The sequence below is a fragment of the Colobus angolensis genome, unplaced genomic scaffold (genome assembly GCF_000951035.1).
Source record: "Colobus angolensis palliatus isolate OR3802 unplaced genomic scaffold, Cang.pa_1.0 Scaffold37, whole genome shotgun sequence".
Taxonomy (NCBI): Eukaryota; Metazoa; Chordata; class Mammalia; order Primates; family Cercopithecidae; genus Colobus; species Colobus angolensis.
In genome coordinates, this window is record NW_012117043.1 from 2,134,511 (window position 1) to 2,146,461 (window position 11,951).

Here is an 11,951-nt window from a genome sequence, read left to right on the forward strand (position 1 = left end):
AGTGAGCCGGAATCCAGCCACTGCACTCCAGCCTGAGAGACAGCGAGACTCCGTCTCAAAAAAAAGAATGCCTATTCCATAGACAGAACAGCAGGATGAGCTGCTAGTTGGCCATTTTTATGGTTATTTCTTGATTATATGCTAAACAAGAGGTGGATTATTCATGACTTTTCTGGGAAAGGGGTGGGCAATTCTTGAAACTGAGAGTTCCTCCCCTTTTTAGACAATATATGGTAACCCCCCTGACATTGCCATGGTATTTGTAAACTGTCCTGGCCCTGGTAGGAGTGTCTTTTAGCATGCTAATGTATTATAATTCCTGTATAATGAGCAGTGAGGAAGTCACTCTTGTTGCCATCTTGGTTTTGGTGGGTTTTGACAGGCTTCTTTCCTGCAACGTGTTTTATTAGTTAAGGTCTTTATAACCCGTATCTTGTGCTGACGTCCTCTCTGATCCTGTGACTTAGAAGGCCTAACCTCCTGGGAGTGCAACCCAGTAGGTCTCAGCCTCATTTTACACAGCCCCTATTCAAGATGGAGTTGCTCCGGTTCAAAGGCCTCTGACACCATGGTGCCTGGCCAATAGTAGGAGCTCTGACATTTAATTGTTCCTGTTAATGAATAAAGCATCATGGAGAATAAATGAAACAAATAATTGTTTCTGGTAAAGAGATTTTGTTACATTTTAGTTACAGGCAATAGAATTATAAGCAGTTACAAAGCAGCACTGATGTGTCAAAGATAAAGAATGACCATACTTGGCCTGGCTGTAACTCACTCATGTAATCCCAACACTTTGGGAGGCAAAGACAGGCAGATTGGTTGAATCCAGGAATTTCAGACCAGCCTGGGTAACAAAGTGAGACCCTGCCTCTACAAAAAATTAAAAAATTAGCTGGGTGTGGTGGTACACACCCGGGCTGGGGCAGGAGGATCCCTTGAACTGAGAAGGTTGAGGCTGCAGTGAATTCTGATTGCACCACTGTACTCTAGCCTGAGTGACAGGGCAAGACCCTGTCTCTAAAAAAAAAAAGAAAAAGAGATGAAGGATGACCATACTTAATAGTTTGCCTGGGACAGTCCTAGTTTACTTTTTTTTTTTTTTTCTGGTGTAATTATTAGAAGAGCCTCATTTCACAAAAGTGTCCTGACAAGACGATAAATTCTATGACCACTTTATAGATACTAGTGGGTTTCAAAAGAATGAAAAACTAAAGGAAAATAATCACCATGTCTTCAGGATTTTTTTGTTTGTTTGTTTGTTTGTTTGAGATGGAGTCTTGCTCTGTTGCCCAGACTAGAGTGCAGTGATGCAGTCTCGGCTCACTGCAACTTCCCCGTCCTGGGTTCAAGCAATTCTCCTGCCTCAGCCTCTCGAGGAGCTAAGATTACAGGCATGCACCGCGCCCAGCTAATTTTTGTATTTTTGGTAGAGAAGGGATTTCACCATGTTGGCCAGGCTGGTCTGGAACTCCTGACCTCAGGTGATCCACCTGGCTTGGCCTCCCAAAGTGCTGGGATTACAGGCATGAGCCACCACTCCTGGCCTTCTTCAGGTTATTTGCTGGACTTGGGAATGAGCAGAGGGATCCAGCATAATAAACAACTGCAAAGACTTAAAATTTTGAATAGAAATATGGGGAAATGCTGTGTTATAAAGCATAATTACCTAGTACCTAGTATTCAGGATGGACAAATGGCAGGCACTAATTGTAATTAATAGAGATGAGGTGATAGGATTTTGGATTATGTTGGTTTTGCTATTCTACGAATTTTGGGATTCTACTTTTTAGGAGATTAATACAAAAGGTAGCGTTTAAAAATTGTGACCTAAGGAATGCATCAGAAAAAGTCAATATCGTGAGTAATCAATGTGTTTTTATCTTGTAGCTAGAGGATTTTAGAGAAAAGTGATGGGGTTTTATTTTTTAAACGTTTTAAAATTTTACTTAGCTGAAAATTAAAATACTAACGTTCACCACAGTTTTGTGTGAAAACAGGTTATTTCCCCGCTTCTGAAATCACAGGATCATTATTCAAGTGTTTTTGGTGGCCTGGGTCAGTGAGGCAATAGCTTAAGGCTTCAAAAACAAACAAACCAAAAGAAGAATCCTAACCAAAACAAAAACACACCAGAAAGTACACACTGATCTTGAAATTTGGTTTGCATAAGGACAGCTCTGATTATTCTCTAGGGATTTTGTTTTTTGTTCTGTAGGGCCATATGAGAGGCAATCTTGGTCATTAGTAATTTATTATGCTGGGCCAAGGTAGCAATTGGAAGAACAAAGAACTCTTGCTTAAAGTTACTTTTTTTCCACTAAAAATGAGTTTCATAGCTGGGATTGCTAGGTATCAAGAACAAATAGTTCACTGATGAGTTTCTCCATGTCTCTGTACTTTGATGTGACTCATGAGCTGGCAATATGTACAAGGCACCCACTAGTTACTTCCATTAAAAAATATGATCACCACACGTTTTATCTACAGTGAAGGCTCATAAAATAATCTCAAACCATCTTCGTGGATAATAAAACGGGGTAATTAGAACTGGTTGGTAGTTCATTTGGAGAAATTCCTTTTTTTTGTTTTTGAGATGGAGTCTCGCTCTGTTGCCCAGGCTGGAGTGCAGTGGTGCAATCTCGGCTCACTGCAAGCTACACCTCCCGGGTTCACGCCATTCTCCCGCCTCAGCCTCCCAAGTAGCTGGGACTACAGGCCCCCGCCACGACGCCCGGCTAATTTTTTGTATTTTTAGTAGAGATGCCCGGCTAATTTTTTGCATTTTTAGTAGAGACGGGGTTTCATGGTGTTAGGATGGTCTCCATCTCTTGACCTCATCATCCGCCCGCCTTGGCCTCTCAAAGTGCTGGGATTAGAGGTGTGAGCCACCGCACCTGGCCCTTAGATATGGGGTTTCTCCATCTTGGTCAGGCTGGTCTCAAACTCCCGACTTCAGATGATCCACCTGCCTCCGCCTCCCAGAGTGCTGGGATTACAGGCATGAGCCACTGCGCCTGGTGCATTTGGAGAAATTTCTACTTTGGTCTAAGAACTTTAAATTTGGGCCGGGCAGATGACTCATGCCTGTAATCCCAGCACTTTGGGAGGCTGAGGTGGGCACATCACCCGAGCTCAAGAGTTCAAGACCAGCCTGGGCAACATGGCAAAACTCCATCTCTAGAAAAAATATAAAAACGGCCGGGTGGTGGTGGGCACCTGTAATCCCAGCTACTCGGGAGGCTGAGGCAGAAGAATTGCTTGAACTCAGGACACGGAGGTTGCAGTGAACTGAGATCGTGCCACTGCACTCTAGCCCGGGTGACAGTGCAAAGACTCTGTCTCCATCAAAAGAAAGAAAGAAAGAAAGAAAGAAAGAAAAAGAAAACAAGAAAATAAAAAATGCAGAAATTAGCCAGGAGTGGTGGTGCAGGTCTGCCATCCCAGCTAGTCAGGAGGCTGAAGTGGGCTCACTCGAGTCTGCGAGGTCAAGGTAGCAGTGAGCTATGATTGCGTCACTGCACTCCAGCCTGGGAGACAGAGTGAAACTGTCTGAAAAAAATAAAAAATAAAAAAAAAAGAAAAAAGAAAAAATGGCCAGGCACAGTGGTGGCTCACGCCTGTAATCCCAGGACTTTGGGAGGCCGAGGCAGGCAGATGATGAGGAGGTCAGGAGTTCCAGACCAGCTTGGCCAATACGGTGAAACCCCATCTCTATCAAAAATACAAAAATTTACCAGGCATGGTGGCATGTGCCTGTAGTCCCAGCTATTTGGGAGGCTGAGGCAGGAGAATTGCTTGAAGTCGGGAGGTGGATGTTGCAGTGAGCCAAGACCACGCCACTGTACCCCAGCTTAGAGGACAGAGTGAGACTCTGTCTCAAAAGAACAAACGAAAAAAAAAAAAAGAAAGAAAACCTTATTTACTCATAAAAAGCCTATGGGTCGGGTGCAGTGGTTCACACCTGTAATCCCAGCACTTTGGGAGGCTGAGATGGGAGAATCACTTGAGCCCCAGAGTTCAAGATCAGCCTGGGCAACATAGGGAGCCCCTGTCTCTACAAAAAAAATTTTTAAAAATTAGCCAGGCATGTTGGTGTGTGCCTGTAAATCCAGCTACTTAGGAGGCTGAGGTGGGAGGATCACATGAGCCCAGGAGTTGGAGGTTGCAGTAAACTATGATTGCACCATTGCACTCCAGCCTGGGTGACAGCAAAACTGACTCCCTCCCATGCCCCTGCTAAAAAGAAAGCCTATGAGGCTCATAATAATATATATATTTTTTTGAGACAGAGTCCCGTTTTGTTACCCAGGCTGGAGTGCAGTGGTGCAGTGGTGCGATCTCGGCTCACTGCAAGCTCCACCTCCCGAGTTCTCTCCATTCTCCTGCCTCAGCCTCCAGAGTAGCTGGGACTACATGCGCCCACCACCATGACTGGCTAATTTTTTGTATTTCTAGTAGAGATGGGATTTCACTATGTTAGTCAGGATGGTTTCGATCTCCTGACCTCATGATCCTCCTGCCTTGGCCTCCTAAAGTGTTGGGATTACAGACCTGAGCCACCACACCCAGCCCACAATATTCCTTCTACAATTTGCAAAGGATGAAACAATGAAGGCACAGAAATTTACTAAGAAATGTATAACTCAGCTAGTGTTCATCCTATTTGTAAATGGGACCACTCAGCTGATCAAGCCCAAAACACAGAAAACATCCTTTTTTTTTTTTCTAACACCTTTAAGGTTTGTTGGATTTGAACATCCTTGATTCTTTCCCTTTGTGTCCGGAGTTGGTTGCTTCTGGTGGGTTTGTGGTCTCTCTGACTTCCAAGAATGAAGCCGAGGACCTTCCCGGTGAGTGTTACAGCTCTTAAAGGTGGCACAGACCCAAAGAGTGAGCAGCAGCAAGATTTATTGTGAAGAACGAAGGAGCAAATCTTTTAGCATACCACAGAGCACAAGAGGCATGGAGCGGGTTGCCGCTGCCACAAGGTTGGGGGTTGGGGGGTGGTCAGCTTTTATTCCCTTATTGTCCCCTCCCATGTTCCGTTTCTGTCCTATCAGAGTGTCCTTTTTTCAATCTTCCCCGTGATTGGCTTTTACACTCCTGCTGATTAGTTAAGTTTTACAGAGCGCTGATTGGTGCATTTTACAGAGCGCTGATTGGTGCGTTTTACAATCCTCCTGCTAGCTACAGAGCACTGATTGGTGCATTTTTACAGAGCGCTGATTGGTGCATTTTACAATTCCTTTGCTAGCTACAGAGCGCTGATTGGTGCGTTTTTACCGAGTGCTGATTGGGGCACTTTACAATCCCCTTGCTAGCTACAGAGTGCTGACTGGTGCATCTTCCAATCCTAGCTACAGAGCACTGATTGGTGCGTTTTACAATCCTCTTGTAAGACAGAAAAGTTCTCCAAGTTCCCACTTCACCCAGGAAGTCCAGCTGGCTTCACCTCTCACTTTCATCCTGTAACCAAGTCCAAACTTGTTCTGCTCACTGCATGACAGCCAATGCGTGAAGAGTCAAGGAGTTAGAGCAAGGATAGTAACTTTATTTCTGAGAGCTAGAAAACCCGGAAAATTGCAAAATAATATATTAAAGAACCATCTTTTTGGCTGGGCATGATGGCTTACGACTGTAATCCCAGCACTCTGGGAGGCCAGAGTGGCTGGATCATGAGGTCAGGAGTTCAAGACCTTCCTGGCCAAAATGGTGAAACCCTGTCTCTACTAAAAATACAAAGAATTAGCTCGGCATGGTGGCAGATGCCTGTAATCCCAGCTACTTGGGAGGCTGGGACAGGAGAATCACTTAAACCAGGGAGGCAGAGGTTGCAGTGAGCTGGAATCGAGACACTGTACAGAGTACTGGTGACAAAGTGAGACTCCGTCTCAAAAAAAAAAAAAAAAGAGAGAGAGGGAGTCCTGCTGTGTCACCCAGGCTGAGTGCAGTGTCTTGATCTCGGCTCACTGCAACCTCCACCTCCCGGGTTTACGTAATTCTCCTGTCTCAGCCTCCTGAGTAGCTGGGACTACAGGCGTACACCTCCACACCCAGCTAATTTTTGTATTTTTAGTAGAGAAGGGGTTTCTTCATGTTGGTCTTGAACTCCTGACCTCAGGTGATCCACCCATCTTGGCCTCCCAAAGTGCTGGGATCACAGGTGTGAGCCACCACGCCCAGCCTAAAGAACCATCTTAAGTTAATACACATTTCAGACTCTTTTTGTGTTAAGGGAAGGGGGAAGAAAAGGGGGTTGGAATCAAGGGGTGACTGATGACTGTAGACATCTGGGCATCAGCGAGGGTTCCCTGAGGCCTGAAGCCTCTCTGTTACTGGTCAGGTCACAACACTTTCTCAAACTCTCAACATTGTTACTTGTGTGTACACCCTCCTTATCTCCTTGGGGGTTAGTTTTGGGAAAGGACTGTTATCATCCTTGCTTTAAAGTTAAACTATAAATTCCTCCCATAGTTAGCTTGGTCTAAGTGCAGAGATAAGCAAAAGCGGTTAACTTGGATATCACCCAGGGGTGGGAGTGGGGAGTTTAGGAGCAAAATGGAATTAGTCATGCTAGGCCTCCTTTTCAATGTTACAATTCCACATTATCAAATTATTTCAATCCCACATTTTCAAGTTATTTCAATATATCCAAATATATTCTTCTGTTTTTTTTTGAGTGAGAGTCTCGCTCTGTCACCCAGAGGCCAGAGTGCAATTGCACGATCTCGGCTCACTGCAACCTCCATGTCTCGGATTCAAGCGATTCTGCCTCAGCCTCTTCAGTACTTGGGATTACAGGCGTGCACCATCATACCCGGCTAATTTTTGTATTTTTAGTAGCGACAGAGTTTCACAGTGTTGGCCAGGCTGGTCTTGACCTCCTGACCTCAAGTGATCTGCCCGTCTCAGCCTCCCAAAGGGCTGGGATTACAGGCGTGAGCCACTGTGCCCGGCCTTTTCTTTCCTTTTTTTTTTAATTTTTGAAAATTTTATTTATTTATTTATTTATATATATATATATAGAGGGACTCTCACTCTATCACCCAGGCTAAAGTGCTGGAGTGCAATGGCACGATCTAGGCTCACTGCAACCTCCACCTCTCGGGTTCAAGCAATTCTTCTGCCTCGGCCTCCCGAGTAGCTGGGATTGCAGGCAACCGCCACCACACCTGGCTATTTTTAGCAGAGACGGGGTTTCTTCATTTTGTCTAGGCTGTTCTAGAACTGCTGGCCTCAAGCGATCTTCCCGCCTTGGCCTCCCAAAATGTTGGGATTACAGGCGTGATCCACCGCGCCCAGCCCACCATGCCTGTTAAAAAGCTATACCCTCATGGACCTGTCGTTGACATTAAATTTGATAATACATACAGAGTACTGTATATGAAGTATACGAAGGCCTGTGCTGAGTGTTCAAGAAATCAGTCAGTAGTAATCTACTTATATGAATAAATGTAACTGATGAAATCACAATGGCGAGATCTCGATACTCAACAATAAGGGAGATGGAAACTGAGGCAAGGAAGGGGTCAGGCGTGGTCTACAAACCTAGCTCAGATTGTTGAGATTACCGGCCGCGCCCCTTACTCAGATCAACCCCTCCTCTGCTGATCACCGGCGCGAGCCAGCCTAGGCTCCCGGAAGGTAAACACATCGCCAAGGGCTGGGCAGAAGGCGAGTGTGGGACGAGTGAGTGGCCAGCTAAAAGTGATTGGCAGCTGCCATGTCCACGTGCTCTGAGCTTCCAACCAGCTGTCGCGAGAATTCGATGTAAACAGACCAGTCTCCCTGTCCTCCGGCTCCAACCTGAGACGCTCACGTGAGCTGGACAGGAGTCTGGAACATGTTGATTTTCTTTTCAAAGCCACGAAGGTTCTCTCTTCCAAAAAAAAGTACATGTTCGTAATTATTCCCCAGCTGCCTGCGTTCGCAACCGAACCTGACACGTCGGCTTCACCCGAACTTACATGCTGTTGTGTTGTCCCTCCAGCCCCAGCGGATTGGACACATTCAGGAGGCGGGTCCGCCTCTTTCCTACTTGCTGGTTGGCGAAGCTGACCTCCAAGGGCGGTGCCCGGCCATAGCCGGTTTGCTTCTGGGATTGGCTAGAGGGGTGGTTCCGCTGAGGCGTGGTAGGAAGTGGCTGCCGTCAATCACGCGGGGAGACTCCAAACAGTGAGCCTAGAGCTGGAGAACAGCGTTAACCGGCGGGGCGGCCGGTGAGAGGGCTGGCGGGGCTTTGGCTTTGGGGAGGCTTGGGGAGGACGAGGGACTGGCGGCGTGAGGGGACTGGGTCGGGCTGGCAGGAATTCGACAGGAGAGAGGTGTCGATACTGGAGGGGGAGGGGAGCAGTGCAAGGGGCCGGAGGGCGGCCGGGGGCAGCGGTGGCTCCGTGTTGGAGGTTAAGTGGGCAGTGCCGTGCGAGTGTCTTTCAGGAGACTGGGGCCTGAGGGGCTGGCGAGGGTCGTCCCCAGGAGACAGGGCCCTTAAAGGACAGGGCTTGGGAGACTGTGGTTCGAGAAAGCAAGAATGGGATGAGAATGAGAGGGATGAGGGGCTGGAGGTGCAGGTACCCACTGAGGAGGTGGTGGCTCTGCTCGTTGGGGCAGAGGGTGTTTTGGTTGTAGGAGGTGGGGCGCACAGGTTTGGAGTTTTCACATCAGGTGTGAATGCTCCCTACTTACAAATGATGGTTTTAGGTGCCTTCAAGATGAGTTCCAGGCTGTGGGCTTCCCTGAGCCCTGTAAGATATCTTTGATACTGCTGTCAGTCCTCTTTTAACCTTAACCAAGCCGACTCCATGCTCTTAAAATCTCTGATTCAGAGGGTCATGAAACATTCTAGGATTAGGATTTACTGATGTGACGGGAAAGGGTAAAGGACTGTAACAGCATATAAGTTTATGTTACTTATTTGACTACTTACTACTAGTCAAATAAATAATTGCTTGACTTGTTTGTTACTTATTAAACTCCGGTGATTAGGTTACAGTAGCAGGGTGATACCAATGTGATTTAAATTGTGGTCATGCAGTCTTTACTCATAGATTCCCAACAGGTTTAATTGGAAAGTAGAGTGGTATCATGTCACTTGTTCCGTTCGGTCTTGAAATACTGTACCGTGTGTATTTTCACTATCTCAACATAAAATTTAAGTAAATTCCCATCCCATGATCTGGTTCTCTTACCCTTGTAATTTATGTTAACAACAGACCAAGGGGGTACAGCAGGAGTCTTCCTTAAATTGTTTTGTGGTTCGGAGACCTGGTCCTGTTAAAAAACAAAACAGGATGGGCGCGGTGGCTCAAGCCTGTAATCTCAGCACTTCTAAGGCTGGTGGATCGCTTGAGCTCAGGAGTTCGAGACCAGCCTGGGATACATGGTGAAACTCCTTCTCTACAAAAAAAAATATAAAATTTAGCTCGGCATGGTGGCGCTTGCCTGTAATCTCAGCTACTCAGGAGGCTTAGACAGGAGAATTGCTTGATCCTGGGGGGCGGAGATTGCGGTGAGCAGAGATCGTGCCACTGAACTTCAGCCTGGGTGACAGAGCGAGACTCTTACCTCAAAAATAATAATAACCCCCCAAACCCCTCATTATAATTTGAAAAAAATTAAAAACCTACTTCATCTTTTTTTCCCTTTCTGGTGTAACAGGAATTTCTGGGAAACTTTCCTACATTTAAGGCATTTTTGACAAGGGATCTCTAGTGAGTAATCATAAATCTTCCTCCCTACCCCCAACAATGATCCATGTTTTTCTATTTTTTTTGTTCTGGAAACAGGTTTTATGAATGAAGCTATGGCTACAGATTCCCCAAGAAGACCCAGTCGTTGTACTGGTGGAGTTGTGGTTCGTCCCCAGGCTGTCACGTAAGCACATTTCAGATAAACCCAATAGCTGAAGAAAATATTACTCAGAATAGTAGCTAACATTTAGGTTTTCTTTATGAACAGTGGTTACTTTTGTAAAAATCTTTTACATGTTGGCTTTATGGGATGAATAATAATAATTGCCAAGGCCAAATGAAGAATTTGGAGAGTTAAGTTGATGTATTCAGCACATTTACAGAGTACATGAAGAACACTATGCTAAATCCTGAAGAGCAGTGTTTTCAAACTCCAAGTTTAACAAGTTAGTGGATTGTCAAATCAGTTTAGTGGGTCAGGAGTTGTAGTAGAAAATGAAATAGAGGCCAGGTGCGGTGACTTATGCCTGTAATCCCGGCACTTTGGGAGGCCGGGCCGGGCGGATCACGAGGTCAGGAGATCGAGACCATCCTGGCTAACATGGTGAAACCCGGTCTCTACTAAAAATACAAAAAGTTGGCCGGGTGTGGTGGTGGGCGCCTGTAGTCCCAGCTACTTGGGAGGCTGAGGCAGGAGAATGGTGTGAACCCGGGAGGCAGAGCTTGCAGTGAGCTGAGATCATGCCACTGCACTCCAGCCTGGGCGACAGAGCGAGACTCCATCTCAAAGAAAAAAAAAAAAAAGAAATAAAATATAATAGAAAGTATAGCTGGGAGTTTGTATTGTTTCATGACATGCACATAGATGTGTATGTATGTACTTACCAGATGATGATGTAAAATGTCTCTCTTTTAACTTTTAAGTTCAAGGGTACATGTGCAGGTTCGTTATATAGGGAAACTCATGTCGCAGGGATTTGTTGTACAGATTGTTTCATTGCCCATGTATTAAGCATAGTCACCATTAGTTGTTTTTGCTGATCCTCTCCCTGTTCCCACCCAACTCTGATAAGCCCCAGTGTGTGTTGTTCCTGTCTGTGTATCCATGTGTTATCTGTAAAAGGTATATCTTAGTCTAGGTCTATGTCAGAAAGTTTCAAAGTAAGTGTCATAGTACGTTTCTGTGTTTTTGGCATTCTTTGACAAAGAATGTCTATACTTACTAGGAGCTTGTAATCTAATATGGTTTGAAGATATGTATACTTTTTTGTTTTTTTTAAGATGGAGTCTCACTCTGTCGCCCAGGCTGGAGTGCAGTGGCGCCATCTCAGCTCACTGCAGCCTCCACTTCCTCCCCTGCCTCCCAGATTCAAGCAATTCTCCTGCCTCAGTCTCCCAAGTAGCTGGGATTACAGGCGAGTGCCACCACGCCTGGCCAATTTTTGTATTTTTAGCAGAGATGGGGTTTCTCCATGTTGGTCGGGCTGGTCTCAAACTCCCGACCTCAGGTGATCCGCCCACTGCCTCAGCTTCCCAAAGTGCTGGAATTACATGTGTGAGCCACCGTGCCCCACCAAAGATATGTATACTTGAAGGCTGAGGTGGGAGGATTGCTTGAACCCAGGAGTTTGACACCAGCCTGAACAACATCCCGAGACCCTCATGTGTTAAAAACTTACAAAAATTAGCCAGGTGTTGTGGCAGGTGCCTGGAGCCTTAGCTACTCACGAGGCTGAGATGGTAGGATCACTTGGGCCCGGGAGCTTGAGGCTGTGGTAAGCTGTGATTGTGCCATTACGCTCCAGCCTGGGTGACAGAGTGAGACTGTGTCTTAAAAAAAATATATGGCTGGGCGCGATGGCTCACGCCTGTAATTCCAGCACTTTGGGAAGCTGAGGCAGTGGGCGGATCACCTGAGGTCGGGAGTTTGAGACCAGCCCAACCAACATGGAGAAACCCTGTCCCTACTAAAACTACAAAAATTAGCCGGGCATGGTGCCAGGAGCCTGTAATCCTAGCTACTCGGGAGTCTGGGGCAGGAGAATTGCTTGAACCCTGGAGGCGGAGGTTGCAGTGAACTGAGATTGCGCCATTGCACTCCAGCCTGGGGGACAAGAGCGAGACTTTGTCTCCAAAAAAATAAAATCAATCAGTCAATCAATATATATATGTTATATGTGTGTGTGTGTGTGTTGTGTATATGTATGTGTGTATATATATATATATATATATAATTCTTTTTTTTTCTCCTTTTTTTTT

At 46.0% G+C, this 11,951-nt stretch overlaps 1 long non-coding RNA gene across 1 annotated transcript in view; it reads left to right on the forward strand.

Annotated features, from left to right (window-relative positions):
- Window positions 1-8,118: 8,118 nt before the first annotated feature.
- The window catches only part of LOC105520071, a 12,817-nt gene continuing 8,984 nt past the window's right edge, over window positions 8,119-11,951 (forward strand). The window contains exons 1-2 of the long non-coding RNA XR_001003067.1: window positions 8,119-8,222; window positions 9,789-9,876. This is a non-coding gene — a long non-coding RNA (uncharacterized LOC105520071). The remainder of the gene's footprint in view (window positions 8,223-9,788; window positions 9,877-11,951) is intronic.